The 26,245-nt window shown below is 38.6% G+C and overlaps 1 protein-coding gene across 2 annotated transcripts in view; it reads left to right on the forward strand.

The window, feature by feature from the left end:
* KCNAB1 (potassium voltage-gated channel subfamily A regulatory beta subunit 1) overlaps nucleotides 1–26,245 on the forward strand; it is a 440,657-nt gene that overhangs the window by 94,963 nt on the left and 319,449 nt on the right. The gene's annotated exons all lie outside the window — the stretch shown is intronic.

Here is a 26,245-nt window from a genome sequence, read left to right on the forward strand (position 1 = left end):
TTTTTATTTAAAAAATTAAAAATGATCCTGAGAAAGGGTTCAGACTGCCAGAAGGACCTATGATACACACACAAACACAAGAATAAGGACTTGTGCTTTAAGCCAAATCAAGGTCACATGTGCAAAAAACTACAAGAAATATTTATTTCTGAAGGCAAAGGAAGTCTCCCAGACTTTAGGAAGTTATTTTAAAGTAAAATAGGAAGGAAAAAGGGCTATCTGCAGAAAAATGCACTGTCTTATTTTAAAAAATGTTAGGGGGTAGCTGGGTGGCTCAGTGGATTGAGAGCCAGATGGAAGTTCCTATGTTCAATCTGGGCAAGTCACTTGACCCCCATTGCCTAGCTCTTACCACTCTCCTGCCTTGGAACCAATGTACAGTTTTGATTCCAAGATGGAAGGTCAGGGTTTATAAAAAACCAAACCAAAACACCTATTTTCATGTGTTCTTGAGACACACACTTCTGGGTGGAAAGCTCCAAGATGAGGCCCTGAATTTCCATAAGCATGCGTTTTGAGATTAGACAGCCTATGAAATTTAGGCCACTAGCTATATTTTAATCCTGCCGTGGGAGATTTGTCAGGTTTGGTGGGTCTAATTATTTGCTGAGTGTCTGTCAACATGCCTGGTAGTCAAAGCTGCTTGAATGATTTAAAGCTGGTTTTTTTAATGGAATCTTAAGCAGAACCTACAAGGAAGACGCACAAGTCTTAGGCCTTTTTCATATTCCCCTGATGCACCTGGGTTCATTCAAACTATCCTCAGTTTTCTCATCTATGTACTTGACTCTACCTATTTCATTGAGAGGTAACGGGTAGATTGTGCATTTCTTGATGGAAGAGATTGTTTCATTTTAAAAATAGTATTCACCAAACCCAATTAAAAAGTTTGGTGCTTAGTTGGTGTTTAATGGATGCTTTCCCACTGATTTAAATTGCCTAAATGCCCTCCAATAAAAGAGCAATAGTTGACATTATAGTGCTTGAAGATTTAGAAAATAATTAATTTGATCCTAAGAGATGATCCTGCCAGGTAGGTAGCTGCAAGTATTATTCCCTCTCCCCCCTTTTTATAGATATGGAAACTGAGGCAACATGTACCTTGCTAAAAAAGTGCACACCAAAATGGGAAAGGACCTGTTTGTACAAAAATATTTATAGCTGTTCTTTTTTGTGGTGACAAAGAATTGGAAATTAAAGGGATGTCCTCTAGTTGGGAGATGGCTGAACAAAATGAGGTATATGGTGGCAATGGAATACTATTAAGGAATGATGAACAGGATGGCTTCAGAAAGTGCTGGAAAGACCTACATGAAATGATATGGAGTGAAATAAGCAGAACCAGGTGAACATTATACCCAGTAATTGAAATATTGTGGAATGATCAAATGTGATACAATTGGCTACTTAGAGCAATACAATGATCCAGGATGATTCTGAGGGTCTTCTGAAAGAGAAGGCTACCTGCATTTAGATAAAGACCTGTGGGAATAGAAATGCAGATGAAAACATTTGATTTATCACCTGTTTATTTGTATATATGATAAGGGGTTTTGGTTTTATAAGATTATTCACTTCCAAAAATGAACAAGATAGAATGTTTTGTGGGATAATACATGCATAATGCAGATCAAATTGCTTGTCAGCTCTGGGAGAGGGTTGGGAAGAAGGGAGGGAGACAACATGAATCATATAACTTTGGAAAACATAGGTGGAGATTTGTTATTAAAATAAAGATAACACATAAAAAAGTATACACCAGCAATGAAAGGTCTCTGCTTCATTCTGTTTCTCATTCATGAGGCTCAACATTAATAAATGGAGAGTCTAATAGAGGTATTTTCTTTTTGCTTCTTATCTTCAACTTGTTCTATTTCTTTGCCTGGTTAGAAGACTAGGAGTCCATGATAAGCCAAGGATTTGATCACTTTGCCATTTGGTTTCTGTACCTTGGAGAGAGGCACTGGGCTTGACTCTGTCACTGAAAGTAAAGAACGGGAACTAAAACAATGGCTGTCCTTCTAGAGAATGGAAGGAAATGATTAGTGAAGCATTCTCTTTCCGGTCTTTAGAACCACTGTTCTTTGGCTGTCTCTTACAAGCTTACAAGCTATTTTCTCAGAATTATGCAGTGGAATTGGAATCTCTCCCTCACTTGAAATGCATATACAGACAAGTACATATATTTGCATATATACATACACATATGAGTAACTGGAAAATCAAGAGAGTTGTAGAGATTCTTCTTAATAGGCATAAATGGCATTCAATGTAATTCAGACCCCATTAAATGCCGAATACATCCTAGGCACAGTGTTAATGGGATTGGGAACTCAAAGACAAAAAATAAATAATCTCTTCTCTCAATAATAAAGTTACATTCTTTGGTGAAATAGAAGAGTAAACTGGTGAAAACTATTACTTGTTCTTTGGCTTGTGACTAGAGAGCAGCTACAGAAATCTGAAACTGCTTGGTGGTAATGGAGGTAGAAATGAGAAATGCTGAGGGAATGCCACACAGGGATGCTGGTATACAGGGGATACTAGTACACAAAGGACTGCTCTGGAGTTTGTTCTGAGGTCTGCCTATTGATCCCTAATGATGGTTGATGGATCAATCTATTTCCTAACTTCCTTTCTCCCTTACTCCCTCCCTTAACCAACCCTCTCCACCTAGTTCTTCTTGAAGCCTTTGGCTCTTTCCCTCCCTCCTGAGTGAACTATAAAGATACTCTAGTTGCTTTCTCAGTCAAGGGGTTTATTGGGAATACAGGATGGTAAACTGAGGTAAGAGGGATGAGGATTTCCCTAAACTACGGGGATAATTTTAGAAAGGTTTGAGGAAGTATTCCAGTCACAAACTGTGACTCTGAGACAGTTAGGGAGATGGAGGACAAAAGCAGTTCGAAATCTTCTTTCTTTTTCTTCACAAATCAGCCAGTTCTCTCAGCTTAAGCCCAGAAAGAAACAAAGTTCAAAATCTCTCCTTTTCTCCTGGCCAGCTCAATTCTCCTATAGATCACCAACTCAAAAGCTTCTCCCCTGGTCAGCTTCCACTGCTCAGAGCCAGAGAGCCAGACACCCAGTCCCAAAAGCCAAGTTTCTCTTCTCAGTGTCAACTTCAACTGCTCAGAGTCAGAGAAACCCCCCAAACCAGTCAGCCTCACAAAGGTCTTGCAGCCAGCTTCAAACCTCCAGGGAGAGAGAGTGACTTCCAGTCAGAGACAAAGTCTCCTCCCCCTGTCAGCTCAAACTGCCAACAACTGGGAATATTCCATTGGAACCCTGGTTCTTGCATCTTGGTCCACAAGTCCTATAAAACCTCTCTCTCTTCATGTCTCTATCACATTGGGAAGGAGGAAGAAAAATATGTAGAGATAGGAACTGGAACTGTGATTTTCCCCAAGAGAGGGAACTGCCTGGTAAGGAAATTCCTTCTATCAAAGCAGATCAATGGCTTGTTTTCAGGCCTTCATGTTCAAGAGTCTTAAGGCAGTTTTCAGATTTAAAGATTTTGTTGTTGTTATTGAGTCATTGTACCATGGCCCAGGCAGGTCACCTATGAAACCTGAGAAGCCTAAGAAAAGCTTCATGTTTGCCAAAGTCTTAGGCTTTGAAGTTTCAACACTTTGGCTGAAGTTAGGAGATAGAACACCCTAACTAACAATTCTCAGAAATTCAGATACTTGTGTTGTTTTTCAGTCATGTCTGACTCTTGGCAAATACACTGGAGTGGCTTGCCATTTCCTTTTCCAGCCCATTTTATATATGAAGAAACTGAGGCCAGGAGGGGTAAGTGACTTACCTAGGGTCCCATGGTATGTGTCTGAGGCCAGATTTGAACTCATCTTCCTGACTTCAGGCCTGTACTCTATCTACTGCACCACCTAGCTGCCCTCTATTAACAATTTTGGGGATACTCTATGTAGAAAAAAATAACTAATTTTAGAAAAGGGTGAGGGTAGGTAACCGTGGATCCAGAAAAGTATCTATTTCAGAGGTGCTAGCAGATATACATTTTCCAGGAAAAAGGGGTTTGCAAAAACAAGAAAGTGAGGAGTGTGAGCCTTCCTTGGTGGGGGGAGGGCAGGAAGCACAAGCAAAACTTGGGAGGGGGGGGGGCAGGAAGCACAGGCAAAGCCAAGCAACAGAGGCATGACCATGCATAGGAAACAGCAACCAAGTTCATTAATGAAAGGTTGAGCTCTCAGGAGGAGAATTCACAGCCTGTTTCTGCTAATCTGTACCATGATTGCCAGCATCCATCTCTTCCTAATACAGCCAAAGATGCAGGATTTGCTAACTTAGAAGACCAGGTTCCTCCTGAACACTGCTTGTCTTACAAGGTTCTTCTACTTATATCAGCCTAATGAGACAGACTCATCAATCAGGTGCTTCCATTTTGTATTCTGTAGCTTAAAAAGTGTTAAATGACCCTTAAGGTTCCTTCCCAAGACATTCTGTAATTAAGCTCTAATATAATGAGAAGCGGATGAGTCAGGGGAGCGATGCTTAGCTGGAGAGGAGCCGCCATCCGAGAAGAGAGACACTTCTTCTAGATGGAGGAAAGGACCCTTCACTTGATGAGGTAATGGTTCTTATTATATGAGTACTGAGAGGGTCACCTCCAGCACAAAGGCGACAGCCTTCAGCAAGGTTTCAAGCTATCAGCAGGTTGGCAGAGCCTAGAAACCCATGGCAGCCACCATCAGCTCTGTCACCCATTCAGCCAGGGGCACCAACATGCTTCAGTTTATGGCAGAAGTTCTGGTCACTTGCCATTTCCTGTGTAATCTTGGGAGGTGATTATGCTTTTCCTCTGCAGTGTTGGGTCTGAGCCAGAGGTCTGGCCATTGGCCAATGGGTTTATGGTAGGTTCATCAATTACTATTGATGGCCACTTTTCAGTTTTTAGCTAAGACACCTTTGCCTCAGTGCTGCATGGCCCATTGGAGTCAGCACCTCAGGGACCTGCTTCCTTCCCCACTGGTCAGAAGACACCAGGCTGTTGACTGGCTAAAACTCGTGGGCAATGACCAGTGATGGGTATGAAGATCCAAATGGTCTGACATGTACATTGCTTAGAGAAGGCACAGAAACAGTGAACCTGAGCACTAGCCTGTAGGAGTGATGGGTCTATTCTGGCAATAAAGGGAGGCCACAGATCAGAGGATGGAAAGGTCCTTCAGCACAGAAACCAAAGAGGGATCGGTGAGAGACTAGATAATTGGTTTAATTTTGTTAAATGGAGTAGTAAGAGATTCCAAATGATGCAGAGACCCAAATATAGTCTGGACAACTTTAAGAGACATATCTCAAAAGGGATAGGCATGTATATGTGTGTATATATGTGAATACATACACATATACACACAGAATACATGTATGTATATATGCGCTCAGATCTCTCTCTCTGTTATCTATAAAACCTATTTTCAGGGACTACCTCCCAATATGAATCATATGTGTGGCAACTCCTTCCAGGTTCAAAATATTCTATGAGTTCTCCCTCCTAAAATTTTACTTTCTGAGTTTCAATTGGTATGTTTACCATCAAGCAGCTAGTAGACACAAGGCTGGCACAGTGGATACAACACCAATCCTGGAGGCAGGAAGATCTGAGTTTAAATCTGGCCTCAGTCACTTATTGGCCCTGACCCTGGGCAAGTCACTTAACTGGTTTGCCTCAGTTTCCTCATCTGTGTCTATGAGCTGTTTAATGGTAAGCACACCAAAAAGTAAAGGTCATACTCAAACTTTATATAAACCATATCTAGAGGAGAAAAGGAACAACCTCTGTTCTGACAAATGTGGTATTTGATCTGGAGATGAGAGGGCTATAAGGTGGCCTAATAGTTTTCAAGGAAATGAGAAGTCTATATGGAGGTTGATGTCCAACTGTTCCTTGTTTCTTTGAAGAACAGATAAAAGAGGGAACAGGATTAATTTGAATGAAGAATTCATTTAGAATATCTTGACTAGAAGGGACCTTGCTCTTCCCTGCAGCTCTGCCAAGATGACTGCTCTGACTACATCTCAGAGAGGGGTGGGCTGGATGGCATTTCAAGGTTGGGTATTGGGGAAGGGAAGGGGCCATATATGCTCCTTAAATACCTCTGCCAAGTGTACTGTATCCTGGCTGTGAAACTCTGGTGGCCTGCTAGGATCAGTTCTTGGACACTAGTCAAGTCTGCTTCACAAAGGCAGTGTAGATGGGATGTAGGCTGTGTACCCCAAAGTTACCTTTTGATCCCCAGGGTAGTAGATGGTCCACCTTGGGCTGTTTGCAGAGTTCAGACATTTCTCATAAAAATCTGTTTGCAGTTCTAGTCAGACTTACTCAGCAGACTCTTCTTGAACTTAGTGGAAGGGTTTTGAAATATTTGATATTTAGGCACAAAGGCTTGTCATGGGAAATGTGACCTTTCATTTGGTTCTATTTTCTTAACTAAGCCCTAAAGCAGATGGAGTATTAGTTGCTAAGAGCCCAGGCAGATTGTGGTGTTTTTCCTGTTCCAGTTAGAGAGTTAACCTTGCCTTGGATAATGTGATTCTCCACCCCCAGCTTCCCTATTGCCCTTCTTTTCCCTCTTTCCCCCATCTCAAGTCAGTTTTCTATCCCACATTGCTAAAGTATCCCTGCATTGGACTTTTGTTAGGTAGCCCAGCTGATAGAGGAATTAGAAAAGATCATTTAAAACCCTGATTGTCTAGATGGTAGAAGAAAATGCAAATAGTGATGCTTGTGATACTGGAAGAAAATGAAGATTAATTATTGGGCTTCCTTGATCTTTCCTCTCTCTATGATATGTGTACCCCTCCCTTCCCTCCATTTTATTTGTTCAGATTTATGGAAGGTACAACCCATTAGCTTGAGATGCCTTTTAGCAGCATGGCCTATATATCTTAGCAAGGCTATATATAGGTTGCTTTTCATGGTTCCAACAAACCACTTTCATTCTAACTCCAGTCTAGAATTGCTGACACACAGAACCATCCATTATCTATGAGGGTGCTATGCTCTGAACCATTATTTACAGTTAGGGACCATTAATGTCATTAGGTAAATGTGACTTGAAAAAAGAAGCATTTAGTGTGGTCTGGGAAGGATAAAGGAGTGACAGTAGTTTACAGAAATAAATTTGTTGTAGGGAGATAAATTCATGATGTTAGTCTGTACAAATGTTTCAAGACTTTGATGATGCCCAAAGTAGTTCAGATTTTGAAAGAAAAGATAAATGCTTAGCAGGGCATGTCTCACTCTCCAGCAAAAGGCTTTTGTGATTGGGATTGAAAGGTTGAATAGTCTTTACAATATAGGGCTTCACATACCCCCCACCCTTTCTTTTGTTAAATTATTATTCAAAGAACCCATACTTAAAGTCCTAACATCTGGGTTTGACTTCTAGCCTTTACATTTTTTGATTAATTATGTAGCATAATTTCCAACCACAGGAACCCAAATGATAAACTAAGTTTCCAAGCCATAAAGAAATAAGTTTATTGGGAGATGACCAGTCCCATAATAAAGCCTGACTTCTGGTCAAAATCAAAAGACCCTGAGCACTGTAAGAGACCTTCCTATATACCCCCAAGGAATTAGACAACTTTTATAGCAGTGCAAAAATGATCCAAGACAGTGATAAAAATAGAGATGTGGATTAGTTGAAGTAAACAGGAACTACTTCTCATTGGTAGAAGTCACTTGCTAGACAAGGGAGGAGTAGGGGAGCCTGAACCCTACTTTCTAAGACTGATGATGTCGAGGATGATGTATACTAAGATGACCAGGGTAAGGAGGAGGTGCCAGGCTCCCAAGAGGGGCAAAAGCATGATGATGTATACTAGGGTGTATACAAAGGTGAAGGGGTGTCACCACGCTTCCAACCTAGGCAAAAGCCTCTCTAGTGAAAGCCAAGTCACAATTTCAAGACCACGATTTCTGAGGGGGCATGATATAGCAATTTTGAAGGCTAAGGCTAAAACTAAAGCCTATGCCAACAATGATTAACTATATTCAAGAAGTTATCTTACTTTAAAACTTGTACTAAAATAATCATAAAAGGCCTACTAAGATCACCACTTATGCTAACATTATTTAACTATCTTGGAATTACAATTATGATTATCTAAAGACTACTGCTAACATTAAAATTTAATCCTCATATAAAGGGGCAGGGGGTTTTCCTCTCACAGTTATGTGAGATTGGATAAACTTCCAAAGGGGGGTTAAGTCAATCGCTGTGTCTGTAAAGTGGAGATTATAATACTTGCTCCACAAAACAGGGTTGTTGTGAAAATCAAATGCTAAGATACTGATGTAAAAACACAAGGAATAAACAAAAACAAGATACATTTTTTAAAAAAATTAAAAAGGAATGTAAGCTATTATTTCTTTTCTAATAATAGAAAATACAAAAGAAAAATAAGCATATTCTTTTTAGGAACCACATTCCCTAAAAGCCCGGGCAGAGCACTGTAGATGAAAATGATGCCCAAACTTAGATTCTGGTTGAAGAGGAGCATTTGTAACATGAGAATGATGTCCAAATTTGGGTACTGTCTGGAAGGAAGGTTTTCTAATATGCCTCATGGGAAGGTTAGTGTGAACTTTCAAGACAAAGATGAGTTATAGGAAGATGTGAGCAGGGCATCAAAAGAGACAAAAGAAGAAGGATACTGAGCCTGGAAACTGGTGTTGCTGTTTCTAACTTCTGCTCCAACCAATGGGAAGCTTTTTCTATTTCAGAGGAATCAGCTAGTGAGGTCCCCTCACCTGTAGTTCCTTGTCTGAGAAGTTAGAGTTGCAAGACTTCAATGCTTTGACAGATGCTGAGCTGAGATGCAACCATTTTTAGACCTGGAGTCCTCTGGGAATTTTTTGATGGACAAATTGCTTACACCTCTTCACCCTCCCTGAATCCTACTTACCTGTTTTTTTTGGGGGGGGGGATTTTTGAGGGGGTGGGATTTTCTTGTGTGCTTTTGTTTTTCTCCTCACTTATGATCCTGGACTGACAAGCCAGTTTGGGGCACAGAATGGAAAGAATTCATAACCTGTAGTCATTGGAATTTTGAGCAGTTGTGGTTTGGAAAATATATGGTGAAAATGTGCTCTTATTCTGCTCTCTTGGTGTTGTCTTCCATTCTATTTTAGGAAATGACCCATTTACTTTTTTTGGATATCATGTGTTTAAGTAATTGTGATATTATCAATGTTGGATACATCATTCACAAATTCTGAATGAAAAAAAAAACTCATAAGGAACCTAACCTGGGGGCCATGAACTTATTGGCATTTTTTTTTGTTAACTATATTTCAGCATAATTAGTTTCCTTTGTAATCCTCTGCATTTTATTTTATGCATTTAAGAACATTTTTCTGAGGAGTCTTTAGGTTTTGCCAGATGGCCAAGAATTCCTGTTCTGTCATTTAGTAGATAATATTTGGGAATTGGTGTGACCAAATAATTCATCATTGCCAGCCTAAATGGGTATTGAGTGACAATTTAGTTTTCCAGGCTTGACTAGACAATTGACATCCAGTGGAGAGAATGTTGAGTTTGGAAAACATGAGTCTGAATTCTCTCTGGCATGTTTTTGTTTGTGAGAACACAGAAATAAGAACTATTTGTTTTATTTTTTTGTATTTGTTCCTTGTTTCTCCCCTTCTCCCCTATTTCTGTGCTTGGAAGTGGTAATAAACACTTGTTTATTTATTGACTTAAGCTAGTAACATTCTTTTAACATTAGTTTGCTCTTCTGTAAAATGGGAATTGTAATAGCACCAATCTCAAAGTGTTGTCAGGATCAAATCAGAGAATATATATTTTTTGAAACTCTAACTCCAATATATGAAAGCTATTGTTATTATTTTTAAGCTGTCACTCCAAAACATGCTTAAATTCTTTAGCTAGACCTGCCAGATCTAGAACTCAAACAGTACTTGAGAATCCAGGATCACTTCCTCACTAGAATGGATCATGGGATGAAGATTTCTTATCAATATTAAATTAAAGCAAGCCTTGTTCTTTATGCTAATTGAATACTTTTGATTTTGAATACAAAATCAATTGGCAATTCTCTAGTAACTTCACCACGCTTTCACTTTCCTGTTCTCAAACAAGACAAGGTTTTTACTTTCACCTTCATTTTTTAACAGAAAAACCAGATTTTTGACTGTTATAACTCAAGTATCTTGTCCAGTTATCCCTTGGCAGAAAAGATCTTTAGAATAGTACATTGGGACATCTCCTGTTGGTAGCAGTTCAATCAGATGAGTCAAAAATGTTCTTGCTGCAAAAGACAGCCTGACAATATTGAATGGAAGGACACAAGGGCTCATGTTGAATGTTATAATTTCCTGCGTACAAGACCAAAGGCATCCTTATTCAGAGTAGGAATTCCCACTGACATCAGTGAAAGATCATAGCCTGTTACAGTCAATCCTTCTATAGCTTAGCCTTAATCCATGAGCTGAAAACAGTACCTAAGTCAAATGAAGAATTTACCTTGGTTATTTAAGGACTGTGGGAAGGCTTCAAATGGTAGAATTTGCAAAGGACTCCCCGAGTCTGGGATTTCCAAAAAATTCATTCTTGGGAGAGATGTAATTTACATCACTGAATTTCTGTTCTCTGCACTTTCCCAAGGCATCCCCTATCTGGGTGTGCTTTGGAAATCTCCTTATACCTTTGATAACTGGGATACTCATTCTCTTGAGGAGAAATGTCCTGGTTATGATAGTATTCCTTATGTGGAACCGAAGTCTGTCTCGCTATAATTTCTACTCACTGGGAAACTGGGCTGTGACCTGTTGGCATTCCATCTCAAGGGCAAATAGATGGTATAGCGAATGGATCACCAGGCCTAGAGCTAGGAAGATTCATCTTCCCGAGTTCAATTCTGGCCTCAGACACTTCCTAACTGTGTGACCCTGGGCAAGTCACTTAAACCTGTTGGTCTCAGTTTCCTCATCCATCTAATGAACGGGAGAAGGAAATGACAAGATGCTCCAGTTTAGCTTTGACAAGAAAACCTCAAATGGAGTCACAAAGAGTCAGACATGACTACAAATGACTGAACAACAATAATTATAACTCAAATCATTATTTAAAGTAACAAATCAGCCAGTCAATCTGTGAATGAACTTTACAAGAAGAATATCTGGGTAGCAGCTAGGTGGCTCAGTGGATTTACTTCCATATTTGAATTCAGGACCTTTCATCTCTAGACCTGTCTTAGATACTTCCCAGCTTTGTGGCTGTGGACAAATCACAGTCCCAATTGCCTAACCCTTTCTACTCTTCTCCCTTGGAACCAATATTTAGTATCGATTCTAAGATGGAAGGTAAGGGATTAAAAAAAAAAAGAATATCTGGGTGGAAGACTACCACTGTAGTTTTGTGTGTGTGTGTTTTTTTTTTTTTGAGGACTGAGTTAACAGACTCTTAATCCCCCAATTCAATGAAGTTAATTATGTGAATAGACTATTGAACTAATTTTTTTTTGTATTTAGCTGCTATTTACCACATCAGTCCATCTTAAAATGTGGATCTGATGCTCCCTTACTCAAGTAGCATAAATAGCTCCCTATTGCCATTCGAATTGAATGCTAAACAATCTGGCTCTAGCCTATGTTTTCAGAATGATTACACCATTATTCCTCCTCACATGCTCTAGGTTTCAGCCCATCTACAACATTCCATTTTCTGTCCCTTTGCCTCTGAACACTGTTCTCCCTGCCTGGAATGCTCTCATTTTCCACCTTGGTCTCTTGAAACCTCTACCTTTTTCCAAGGCTTGACTAACTTGCCCCCTCCTATGAGAGAATTTGCCCCAATCTGCCAACTTTTACAGCTTCCTTTTCCCTCACCACCTTTAAAATGGGTTTGGATATATTTTGAATTTACTTGTGGTTACTGTGATGTTTTTTCCAGTAAAATAAAAGCTCTCCAAGTGCAGGGACAATCTCATTTGGGTCTTCCTACCCCCAACATGCACAATAATGCCTGGCACACAGCAGATGTTTAAAAAACCCCAACTCTTATCTTCCAATTTAGAATCAATATTAAGTATTGGTTCCAAGGCAGAAGAGCTGTAAGGGCTAGGCAGTGGGGGTCAAGTGACTTGCCCAACCTCATACATGTAGGAAGTGTCTGATGCCAGGTTTGAACCCAGGACCTCCCATCTCCAGGTCTGTCTCTCAATCCAATTAGACACCCCGCTGCCCCAAACACAGAAGACATTTAATGAATGTTTCTTGAATTGAAGTGAATTGGAAGTGGGCCAGCTAAGTAGACTGGGGATGCTTCCAGACATAGCAAAAGGCTGCACAATGAGACAATTCAGAGACAGAATGTGGTATACACACATATGCATATATACATACACATATGTACATATATATATATATATATATATATATATATATATATATACCCATTTTGCAGATGAAGAAATTGAGGCTCAGAGAGATTGAATGATAAATTAATAGGCTAGAAAATCTGAATACATTTTTACTTATATGGGACCCAGAAATACAGATTCCTGCAAGATCTTAATGAAGGAGTATACCCAATGAATATGAGATCATTCACTATATTATAGTTAATAAGTGAGAGTTTACAGCAGCAGTTCTCAAAATGTAGTCTGGAATTTGCTAATAATAGCAATGCAATGACCCAGGACAATTATGAAGGACTTAGGAGAAAGATGCTCTCCACATCCAGAGAAAGAACTGTGGGAGCAGAAATGCAGAAGAAAATATAGGATTTATCACTTGTTTATATGGGTTTAGGATGCGGGGTTTTGGTTTTAAAAGATGACTACAACAAAAAATGAACTCTATGAAAATAGGTTTTGAGAGCCAATACATATATAACCCAGTGGAATTGCTTGCCAGCTCTGGGAGGGGGCGGGGAGGAAAAAGGGGAGGGAGGCAATATGAAAATGGAAAAGAAAATATTTAAAAATAAATAAAAAGAAAAAAATAAAAATGGAAATGAGAAGGTTAAAAAAATAGGTGGCTCAGTATATAGAGAGCCAGGCCTGGAGATGGGAGGTCCTGGGTTCAAAATAGGTCTTAGACACTGCCTAGCTGTGCTACCCTGGTCTAGTCACTTAACCCCCATTGCCTAGCCCTTACTACTCTTCTGCCTTGGAACCAGTACAGAGTATTGATTACAAAATGGAAGGTAAGCATTTAAAAAGTGTTTAAAAATGTAGTCTGAAGACTTCTGGAGGTTCCCAGGATCCTTTTGGGCGATCCATCAGATCAATCTTTTTTCATGATAATACTAAGATATTTTACTTTTTAATATGGCAAATATTAATAGATTTAAAACACATAAAAGCTTTTTGGTATTCTTGATTTTTTAATGTGTGAAGGACTTTGGGGGCAGGTAGGTAGCTCAGTGGATCTAGAGCCAAACCAAGAGGGTGATCCTGGGTTCAAATGTGACTCAGACATTTCCTAGCTCTGTAACACTGGGCAAGTCACTTAATCCCAATGTCTAGCCCTTACTTCTCTTCTGCCCTGGAACCAGTACACGGTATTGATTCTAAGCCAGAAGATAGGGTTTTAAAAAATGAAGTATTTGGTTGAATGACTGACCATCTCCTCAGTTAGATTCTAAGCCCTAGGACTAGGGCTGGGGCCATTTGTTTCTATATTTTCAGTGACTGGCAATGTCTCTCACACATGCTCACACTAATGCTCATTAATAATGACAACTTCAACATCTGGTGGCAGAAGGAAGCAAACACATATCAGGTTACCTTAGAACCACCATACAGCAAGATCAGCAGGGGAAAAACTAGTGTAGAAAACTGTTGAATACATGCCTTGAAAGAATGTTTTTAAAAGCAGATACAAAAACAACAAAACAGAGATGGAAGGCTGAGGGACTTCCATCATGGGTTTCTTCTTCTGAAGAAAAGAGTTTAAATTGGAAGAGACATCCCAGGATCTCACATCTGGCTTTTTTTCTTTTATATGTGAATGGAAGAGTGCCCTCTCCCCCTCCAAAAAAAGATATCTTCAGTTATCAAGAAGAAAGATGCTTCTGTTGGGTGTGTTTTTCTCATCTCAAGAAGAGTGATTAATTGGAACAAGATCAAGTCAATTTGGCCCATTCACTTGTTTTTTGAAAGAAGTTTGTAATTTCCTCTTTGGCCCTCACCTCTCCCCCTAACCTCATTGAATACATTTGGAATTCCACTGAAACCTCTGGTGTAGCTGGAGAAGCCAGGTCTCCAAAGAGGTGGGATTTGTTTCATTAACACTAGTTCACAAAAAGTAGCCCTGTTTATTCTCGTGCTAATGAATGCCTTTTGATGATAATGAGACTTTCCCCTCTTTCAGCCCTTTGTTCTTTATTTTGGATTGAATTAGAGAGTTTTCTCTTAGTTAAACTCTGAACTTCTACAATCACAGCCACTTGGCTAATTCAAGCTTTTATTGACTCCAACTTTCTCAGCCTTCCTACTCTTGTGTTTTGAAGGGCTGCAGAGTGGAGTACTGAACTCCACCCAATGCTTTCCTTTATAGAGGGCAGAAACTGGATTCTAAGCTTAATCAACCTGGCATCTGCTGCCCCATCTGGTTTTGGTTCCATGAGATACCCCAGGGGTCCCTTCCCTGACTCCTTTGGTATTTTGTCTCTTACCATCAGTTTTTAGGTTCCTCGAGGGAAGATTTTGTCCTTTTTATTAATTGTATCCCTAGCATTTCACACAGTGCCTGGCAGATAGTAGGTGCTTAATAAATTTTTATAGGATTGCATCTGAAATAAACTATTTAGGAAATGAGCTATAAATATTTCTTCTACAAATTAAACAAACTTTTCAGTAAAAATACTTTTTCACCAAAAAAAACATTTCTGGTCATCTGTTGTAACAGGTAGACAGACAGAAAAATGTGGGTTCTAATTTCACTGCTGACATTTAATAGCTGTATGACCTTGGACAAGAAATATAATTTCTATAATTCAGTTTTCTCTTCTGTAAAACGCAAGGGGTGGGTTCAATGGCCTTTAAAGTATTTTTTCTGAAAAAAATTTATTTTATAATTTTGTCATAATGTAAAATGACAAAATATAAAGGAATAGCAAAATATCAGTGATTAGTATTATCTTTGGAAGTTCTTATTCAATTTGTAGAAAACTAACAAGTTAGATGCATCCCAAACTCCTGAACCCTTCTACCATCTTGCCTCAAAACAAATTTATAAACCATATTGATATTTCAATTACCTCAGATTTCATTGATGTGGGAACTTCTTCTGATGAAAATCATACTCTCTTAACTCCTTACTCTATGAGTTAGTGAATTAGTATGGCCAAAGTGTACCTTCCTGTGAAGGTACATTTGGAAAGATAAATTAGTTCAAACTTATCTTGAAGTCTGCACATAAGAGACATGCAATAACACCAGATATGTACTCAAAACTTTCACTGTCTGATAGTACAGCCTTTAAGCATCCAGGGCCAGACTGTATCATGATAAGACACTGGGGTAGAACTTTAATGGAGAGGGGACCAAAATAGAGACATCAAACATTGATGAATTAATAGTGGAAATTCACTGAACACAAATATTCTACTACATTACATCCATTAAAAATGCCATAGTATTTGTCTTTGGACATGGTTGGTGCTTAACTAATCAAATCAACAAGAATTTATTATGTATCTACAGTGTTCTAAGCATCGTGCCAGATACCTGGGAGAAAGGCAAATATATGCATTGGTTAGTTGATTTATTTGATGCATGTGATGGAGTGCCAGGATTCTTAATAGGAGTACTTCTATTGTGGGTTTAAGTTCCAATTCTTATTAATACTCGTCCATGATTTTAGGTATTGTGTATGTATAAAAGAGTGGGAGAAATTTGTATTGGAAATTATTTTTGAATTTCCTTATTGAAACCTGCTGTGCTCCTCAGACTACTTAATTAAGGTCAAAGGAAGAGAAGGCAGCATGAAGAGAGGGGAAATAATAGATTTGGAGTTAAGGAACCTGGGCTTATGACCTACCTCTATAGTTCTACTAGTTGTATGAGCTTGGGGCGTGGGGATAGCCTCTCTAGGTCTCATTTTCTTCATCCATAAAATAGAAGGCTAACCTAGATGACTTCCAAGGTCTTCTTTATTTATGTCTATGATTCTAGAAAGTAGACTTGAAGTAGGAGTGAAGAGGAGCAGGGTATTTGGCTTTCCCTAATTCTTTTCCTGGTCTTTCTGAAATTATGCCACTGAGTTAAGTCTGTTTATTTGTGTGGTTTGTTCAGTATGTCCTCAGATCACAAATACTCACCCAAACTATTAAAAATGAATTTTGAAAAAAACCCCAACACCCTACATCTCACACTAACAAATTCTTTTTTGAAAACAAATGATAGCTTGAGAGAATAGTGTGCCATCTGTACATTTGCATGCAATCCTTGACAATTCTTAAGGCCAAGATTTCTATCCATTCTGAATTATCTTTATGCTGTCTGGTTTACCATGAAATGTTCCTTGGCTTCTACTTGTATTGCTTTACAATTGGATGTAGACCATGAAATTCTAAGATGACTGAACAAAAGAATATGATTTTTACTTTACTTGGGGAGAATTTAATTGATCCAAGAGTCAACAAATAATTGAAAAAAGTGCCATATCTGCGCACTAGGGATTTTTAAAAGTCATAAAGTAAATTAGAGATATTTTCTTGATAATGTTTTTAAAAGACTTAAAATCAGAGAGGCATAAAGATTTATCATTCATAAATTTCTAGTTATAATCTTGAATTCCTTATGACTCAGAATAAGAAAAAAACCTTCTTCAATATTATATTTAGAAATTGTTAGCAAAACAATTTTCACAAGGTTTTCTCAATGTTCTTGTTACATGGGTGACCAACCAACCACTCAAGAGAAGGGGATGCAAACAGAATGACTGGTCTTCTAAAAGAACCTACCTATGTGATTGCTGAGCTACTAACAATGAAAAATCATGGGGAATATGGGAAGGACTGCAGGATTGGAGAAATGCAAATGTTATCTTGATATTCAAATTTTTTAAAAAAGGAAGAGAATAGAGTTTGTAAGCTGAGACCAGTTATACCAGTGAACTTGAGTTTGGTATCTTACAAAATTTTAGAGTTATTAGCAAAGGAATGGTTAGCAAATATTTAGAAAAGAATATGGCAATCATGAAAAGTCATCATGGCTTCTTCAACAGGGCATAGTAGACTAACCTGAATCCTTGTTTTTGGCTAGTTTACTAGCCTCATGGATCATGGGAATGTTGTGGTTATGGAGTCATGTAGTTATATTTTAGAAAGACATTTGATACAACCCTTTATGCTATTGTCGTAGAAAAAAAATGGATCTGTGGGAACTAGATCATAGTATAGTTCTATAAATTTGGAAATGTAATGGCCAGTCTTATGGAAAGAGTTATAATCTCTAAGTATCATGGGAACAGAGTTCAAATCCTAACTCTGCCACTTACTATGTAACATTGGGTAAATCACTTAACCTCTCTGGGCCTCAGTTCCCTTACCTGTAAAATGAAGCTATTGGAGCAGATTATTGTTAAGGTCCCTCCCAGCTCTAAATAACTTACCCTAGTCAATAAAACAAGTATTTGTTAAGGGCCTACTATGTCTTCAGCAAAGAGATGCCTTAATATTTATTTGGAAGGAGGTCACTAGTGGAATGTTCCAGGGATCTATGCTTGACAATTTGTCTTTTATCATTTTTACCAATGACTCAAATAAATGCTTAGATGAAAAATTTGTCCAATTTTCCCAACAACTCAGATCTAAAATGTATAGTTTACTTTTTGGCTGTCATGAACCAAAGAAAATAAAATTCCAGTATGTTGGGATGACTCTAATTAGATGAACTGGGATGAGCCTTGCAGTTTGTTAAAAAAAAAAAAACACCCAACAACATCACCAATAAAGGCAGGCTAGATAGTAATTTTACTGGAAAAAAATACCTAAGGGTTTCAGTGATTAGCTAATCCAGTAAAAGTCAAAATACAGTATTGTAATAGAGTAGTCAAACCCTCCCACTATTGAATTCTTGGGTTATTTTAAGTGAGATAAAATGTCTCAGACTAGGTAGGTAATAGCTGGTCCCTGTTAGATCATTGCTTTCAATTCTAGGTGTCATATTAAAGGATATTGATGAACTAAAGAGAACACAGAGAAAGGCAATGATGTTGATGAATATTCTGGAGAAAAAGCTGTTTGACTAGTGACTGAGGGAACTGAGGATATTTACCCTGAAAGAGTAAGAGAAGAGTTAGGGGGACCATGATGATCATTTTTGAACTTTTGAAGAACTGTCAAGTAGAAAAGAAGTTAGAGGGGGTAACTGGGTATTTCAGTGAATTGAGAGCCAGGCCTAGAGATGGGAGGTCCTAGGTTCAAATCTGGCCTCAGACACTCCCAGCTGTGTGACCCTGGGCAAGTCACTTGACCCCCATTGCCTAGCCCTTACCACTCTTCTGCCTTGGAACCAATACATAGTATTGATTATAAGATGGAGGATAAAGGTTTAAAAAAAAGGAAAAGAAGTTAGACTTGCTCTATTTGACTCGAAGTGCAACTTGAAAGAGAGAAAAGATTTCCACAGCAGTAGATTTTGATTTAATGTGGAGACAAGCTGTCCAACATGTTGTTAACTTTCTCAAAGTGGAATGGCAGTAAAATCCTGAACCCTAGGGTCTCCAAGTAAAAAGGGATGGAGTCCTTGTTGAGTATCATGTAGGAAGGTAGCCATTGGACTGGATTGATTGTGCCACAAGTTTGAGACTCCATGATTTCCTTGAATTGACAGAACGATCAGTTATTTAATTAAAGCAGAAAATTAAGAATACAGTATAAGGAAGGTGAAAGGAAGGGACAGACATTTATTAAGCACCTACAATGTGCTAGGAATTGTCTTAAGTGCTTCACAAATATCATTTCTTTTGAGAGCTTTGAGCTTGAAAATTAAAAAGTCTCTGACTCCTTAGAATTAAAGTTGAAGGGGCACCTAGATGGCTCAATGAATAATCAGACCTGTGGGATGGGAGGTCCTGGGTTCAAATCTGACCTCAGATACTATAAATCTTGAAATTTCTCAGACTTGTGAATATTAAAATTTTCCACATTGAGGAATCCTCCATTGGAACAAATTCCCTACTGGGAAACATTCCCCATTTTGATGTGAGAACTTGCCAGGATCAGAAATGGGAGGACCTCTACTCCACCCATACTTAAGACTGCTTTAGGGGAGAAAAACTCCTTGCTAAACAATGAAAGTACTTGGACCCATGCTTATAATAAGGCAAGGAATTCTTTGAGCCATGCCTGTTTTTTAGAATTGATAAAATGAGATGCTAGGTACCTAAAAGGGTCAGGCAAGTTTTCTCTTAATGAGATTAGTTGACTCAGCTGTGTTTTCACTGGTTCAGACTTACTGAGGAGATTAGTCGACACAGCTTCATTTTTTCTGGTTCAGACTTACTGAGGAGATTAGTTGACTTAGCAGGAATTCAGATGGGCAGTCCTTTGGAAAACGTCTACAGTGATTGGTAGATGTAAGGACTTAGGGGAGGTGACATAGGAGAAAAACCCCTATATAAGAAAAAGCAGAATCTCTTGAGATAAAAACCCTTTTGGAGGATCTCTGATGAGGATCGCTTGGGAAGAATCTCTTGAGAGAGGCTCTGGAGAAGGGAAGCTCTTGGAGGACAATCTCTAAGGAGGTCTCTCTGGAGCTCCTCTGAGGGGACTCTGTCCCTCTGGAGGCTCTGGAGAGAGGCCCTTTGGAACAGTCTCTGGCTGGAAGGCTCTTTAAGGAGGACTCTGGCTGAAACTCTCTCTGGTGAAGTCAGCTGAGATGGAGCTGGCCTGGTGTCACTAGAATCCTTGCTTAGACAGACCTTGTGGTGAGTGTTAAAAGACTGACTGACTGATCTCTCTCTCTTAAGACTCAGGTCTAGGCCATGTTGGCTTAAGGCCCTTCATACTTATTTCCTTTTTCTCTCTTTCTTTCTTTTCTTTAATTCCACATTTGTATTAATTAAAATCTCTATAAAACCCAGTTGACTTGGGTATTTGAATAATTGGGAATATTTCCCAATTATTTCCTGGTGGCCACCTTATATTTGATTTAAAAACCAAGACACTGTAGTGAAACATATTTTCTGCGGTCAAATTTACTCACCCTCTCTTATATCTATCACAATTTATATCTTCCACCATTTTAACTCACTATAGTTTACAACATCACTCTTTTAACTGTTACAGTTTAAGGCATCTCACTATTTTAAATATTACAATACTTACTAGCTGTGTGACTCTTGACAAACTACTTAACCCTGATTGCCCAGCCCTTATTGATCTTTTGCCTTGAAACCCATACTATAAATTGATTCTAAGATGGAAGGTAAAGGTTAAAAACAAGACTTAAAACTAAAAGGTACTTTGTAATCATCTAGCCTACCTTCCTTGTCTTCTAGATGAGTACCAGAAAGTTTCAATACCTTGATTAAGGTCACACAGATAGTTTGCCACCAGTCTAATATTCCTAGATCTGCCAATGGCTTTGGTTGATTTTATAGCACTTTGGGAGAAGTTGGCCAATTTTTATGGAACTTAAAAGATCCAGGTCCAGGCATTGGTACATTTTTATAGTTGATGTTATATTCTTCAATATGTTGTATTGAAACTCTCATTTACATCCAATAAGCATGGGAATGTGCTAATTCTGAGATGCTAGTAGACCAGACTACTGCAATGAAGGAAGAAACATTGTAATGAGCCTTCAAATGATGGGAGGATGAGGGACTCTCACCATGTTTAATTCATTCCTGGAACAACACACTCTCTTATCTTCTCACCACCTGCCTTTCCACCCTGGAGGCTCACTCTCCTGAACCACTGGTAAGTCCCTAGTGTGAATCATTATTTCATGAGGGGCCCCAGTCATGCTTAATTCACTCCTGGCTCAATTCATTCTCCAGACTTTTCCATTTGCTTTCTTCACTTAGGTAACCTTCTCTCCTACATTCCTTCTCCCCTTTATATATTGTCTTCCCTCATGAAAATGTAAGATAAAAAAATATTTTTTCCAATTACATGTAAAAACAATTTTGAATATTTATTTTCCAAAAATTTGAGCTCTAAATTTTCTTCCCCCTCTCCCCTCCCCCTCCCTCAGATGGTAAGCTCTTAATAAAAAAAACTTGCCTTATATCTTAGAACCAACAATATATATTAATTCCAAGGCAGAGGGGTGGTAAGGGCTAGGCAATGGGAGCTGTGACTTACTCAGGTTCACACAGGTAGGAGATGTCTGAGATCAGATTTGAACCCAGGATTTCCTGTCTTCAGGCCTGGCTTTAAATCCACTGAGTTACCCAGCTACCTGCAATTGTAATTAATTTGATGTAGATTATACATACATGATCATATATGTGATCATGTAAAGCATACTTCCATGGTAGTCATGTTGTGGAAGAAGAAAATGGAAAAAAAAACACACAAAGAAAATAAAATGAAAAATAATGTGCTTTGATCTGCATGCAAGCCCATCAGTCCTTTCTCTGAAGGTAGAGAACACTTTTCATCATAAATCCTTCAGAATTGTCTTGGATCATTGTATTTTTTAAAATAGATGTTATTCACCGTTGATCACCATACAATATTGCTGTTAGCATGTAAGTTTTTTATTGGTAAGGATTATCAATCTTGTTTGCTTGCATCTCTGTCCCTAGTGCTTATTTAGCACAGTGCCTGGCACAAAGTAAGTGCTTAATAGATGATCTTTAACCCCCCCCCCCCTGTCTCTCTCACTCTCACTCTCTCACACACATCTCTCTATCATTTATCACATATCTGTATGAATGTGGATATATATATATTTATATATATATGTAGGAATATAAGTTAGGGATTAGCTAAAAGAAGGGAATTTTGATACAACCCTGGAAGCGGATTCTGGGAAGGAGAGAGGAATTGTGGGAGTTTGAACTGACAATAACTGACTTCCTTCCTTCTGGGATTTCCACTGAACTGGAAGGAGGTTTTACTCTTTGCCTGGATTTTTGCCAAAATGGAAGGGGGTTTTGCTCTGAGAGATTTTCCCTAGATAGTGAAAATTTTTCCCAGGGCTTGTATCAAAATGTCTTTCTTTTAGCTAATCCCTAACTTATATTCATATATATATATATGTGTGTGTGTGTGTGTATGCATATAATATTTACTATATCAGGCTGCTAGGTAGTCTAGTAGATAGAACAGTGGACCTGGAATCAGGAAGACTAGGGTTCAAATCCACCCTCATATAATTACTAGCTGTGTGGCCCTAAGTAAATCACTGTGCCTCAGTTTCCTCAACTATAAGAAGGAAATAATAATAGCATCGACCTCTCAGAGTGATTGTGAAGATCAAATGAGATAATATTTGCAAATCTCTTAGCACAGTGCCTGGCACATCACAGCCACTATATAACTGCTTATTCCTGTTCCTTCTCTTTCTTGCCTTTTCTCTCTGTCTGGCTGTCTCTCTCCATAAATTGGAAGGGTTGGATCATATTGATGATAGGGGAAAATAATTGTGGTATGCCAATAATTGTCCATATATGTATTATCTTTCCTTCTTTGTGGTGGTTATAGCTACCTCTCTCATTTTTCATTCTTTATTCACAATGAACCAATGGACTTTCTCTGTTTTCCTTCAGAGAGAATAGATGACATACACACAGAAGACACTTAACAAATGACAGGTGAACACATTAATGACCTAATGAAGAGTAGAATCAGAGGGCACAGGGAAAGGGACTTCTGATCAAATTCCAATTTAAAGTAAGATGTTGTTGGGTTGATTTTTAAAATTTCTTTCATCAGAATTGTTTAAGAGAATCAAGATGTTTGGGAGCAAATACTCACCACATTTCTGTTGAAACTCAAGAAACCATCAGAAATGAAGAAGAAATACTTCAAATCCTTTTGTATAGCAATTAGAACACACCTAGCTCAAAGCTATTTTCACCAGCTTAATTAGTATGTGGCCTGTTAACATGAGATGATTCAGCATGAAGAGTCTCAATGCCAACTGATATCTGATTTCTCCACTCCAGAGACTGATTCACTGATCCATTTCCCTGGGCATGTTGAACATGTTTGGGATAAAGCATTCGAGTTCCAAGAGTGTTACCAATGAGCACTCTTGAGGTTTGGAGGGAGTGTAACGCTTGTCTAGAATAAAGAAATTTGCATTGGGAGAAACTCTCAAAAGCTGATATCCATCAATCAATAAACATTTATTACCTACTATGTACCAGGTACTGTGCTAAGTGCTATAATATACATATATATGTATACATACACAAATATGTATATATACTATTCATCTCCTAAAAGTCAAAATTAGAAGGCAAACCTGAATGAAGAAGGTGCGATTATAGGGATGAGTGGAGGAATAGCTATTCATGTTGTGTGTGTGTATGTTGGAGTAATACTTAACTTGATATTGGTGTTTAATTGTGAATAAAGGGCATTCAAGATTTGCATCTTCCACCCCACTTTAATCATATGACCATTTAGCTCTCATCATGCTTTTTCTTGACTTTTTTTTTTATAAAGTTATCAGTTGGCTACAAGGCAGAGACTTTTCCTTTCAGTTGTAGAGTTCCACCAGAGTACTCTTGAGGGAATTCCTTGTTCCTTTAGGAGTAGGAAACTTTGGTACTGAGTAACCTTATAAATCTAGGTCCCAGACTTACCCTTGAGCCTCCTCACAAAGCCACAATATACCATAATACTCTTCTCACTGTCCTTTTTCTACTTTTGTTGTTCCTTTTTCTTTTCTTTCTTCTCTTGCCCTTCTTCTTTAGTCTTCCCAGATGCTTAAACTTATCACCTTCTATGACAAGTTGAATGAGAAAATAAAAAATATACAACAGTCTTTACTCCATTCTTCTGTTCCTCAACATCCATTTCCACTTATTATAAGGGGGAAATAAAATAGCATTTCCATAGCCCCCTTTCCCTTGAATCTGATATTCCCTTAAAAAGGGAAAGTTCCCACTTCCTAACTCTTGCACATCAAGGATACATCCCCCCCCCCCAACATTTTCTTCCTAATTCCTAGAAGATGAGTTTGAATCCTGCTTCAGGCACTTAATAGCTCTATAACCCTGGGCAAATCATTTAACCTCTCTCAGCCTCAGATTTCTTCATCTGTAAAATGGAGATAATAGTAGGATCTGCTTCACAGTATTGTTGTAAGGATTAAAAGAGTTAACATATGTAAAGCAATTGCAAACGATACTAGGAGGACCTTGAAGTACAATCCATACAATGCAATTTTTGATCCATAATGTAAAGAAAATGTAGTAGATGGGAAACTTTATTTCACATTATTTGCTTGTAATTATTTGTATTTAAAGTATATTTTCTTTTTTATTTCAATTTATTTAGCTTTTGAATATTTTCCCATCATAATATGATTCATGTTCTCTCCTTCTCCTCTTCCCTTCCCCTTCCCAGAGCTGACAAGCAGTTCTGCTGGGTTATACATATGTTATCCCTTGATACCTATTTCCATATCATTAATTTTTGTAATAGAGTAATATAAAGTATATTTTCACAGATAAGAGAAATTATGTTAAGATTTTAAAAAATTCTTCTATCATCTGATATAATTAATATGCCAGGCATTATATAGAAATACTAGCTATTAATCCCACCAAAATCAGCTACTGGACATAATTTTCAAAGGTGGGGAAGTATTACCAACTCTGGGTCAGGAAATCTTAACCTAGGGCAGTGATGGTGAACTTATGGTATAGGTGCCATTAAGGGCATGCAGAGAGCTCTCTGTGAGCACATGTGCCACCTTTCCCCCACCTCTTTCCCATTACTAGAAAGGCAGAGGGACTCAGGTGGAGCTGTTACCTCCCTCCCTCTCCACCATGCTTGATGACATTTTTTTCACATCACCTGCCCCTTTGCCCAGAAACCCAGGTAAGGGGGGGGGGGCTAGGGCCTAGTGGGGGATAGGGGGCAGAACACACTTTAGGGGTGTGTGTGGCATGTGGTCTGGGGGAGGGTGGGCACAGCACTCATTCTAGGGGGTGGGATGGGGGTGGAATCCAGCACTTTATCTCTAAGAGATTCACCATCACTGACCTAGGGTCTGTGAACTTGTAAAAACATGTTGATAAATGTATTTCAATATTATTGACTTCTTTTGCAATCCCATATATTTCATTTTATCCAGATAAATTATCTGGATTCTCTAAATTCTCTATTTGGAGAAGGGGTCCAGGGGCTTCAGCAGCCTCCCAAACGGATCCAGAACACAAGAATGACTAAGAACTCTTGCTCTAGAGCTCGTGTTTCAGAGGAGGAACCTGAGGACAGATGTTAAAGAACTTGCCTTCAGTTGTGAAGCTAGTTAGTAGAAAATCAAGATTTGGACCCCGAGTCATTGACTCCAGTATGATCTCCATTATACTATACTATAAGTTTTAAGTTAATCTGCAAGTGATTTGACATGTCAGGTTTATGACTGTGCTGCAGCTCAAACAACTTGTCTGTTTGATCAATTCATTCACAGTCAGAGGAGATGGAGGATCAATCAGTCTGGTTATTAGATGCTGTAAAAACTCAGCCTAAGGGTATATTTCATGTCTATTGAAGAACTCACACTGAACCTCCCCATCCCCTCTACCCCCCACTCCATCAAATTCCTACTCATTTTTCATAGCAAATTGCAAATCCTACCTCCTTCAAGAAGTCTTTCCCAATATCCACAGCCCACAGTTTTCTTTCTGCTCTGAATTCCTGCAACACATTATCTTCTTTAGTCATTTTTATTCTTCATCACAAGCTACATCATGTTATCATTTAACTATTCTTTCTTCCTGTCTTTTTGTGGGGGAAGAGGGAAGGATCTGTACTTGTGAATTCCAGAACCTATAGGGTCAGGAACTCCTGGTGTGGAAAATCCCTCCACTGATACAGATGGCAACTCCTCTGCACTTTATAGTTTCAGTTTCCGGGAGCACTGAGAAATTAAGTAACATGGTATGGTCACATGTGACCACTAATATGCAACAGAGACAGAATTTGAACCCAGATCTTGATTCAAAGTCAGCCAGATAACCATTACACAACACTACCTGTTTGTATCTTATTTCCTTAAATAACTTGTAAAAATATTTGGGGACAGGGATGGCCCAACACTCAGTGCA

This window comes from Monodelphis domestica, chromosome 8, assembly GCF_027887165.1.
Source record: "Monodelphis domestica isolate mMonDom1 chromosome 8, mMonDom1.pri, whole genome shotgun sequence".
Taxonomy (NCBI): Eukaryota; Metazoa; Chordata; class Mammalia; order Didelphimorphia; family Didelphidae; genus Monodelphis; species Monodelphis domestica.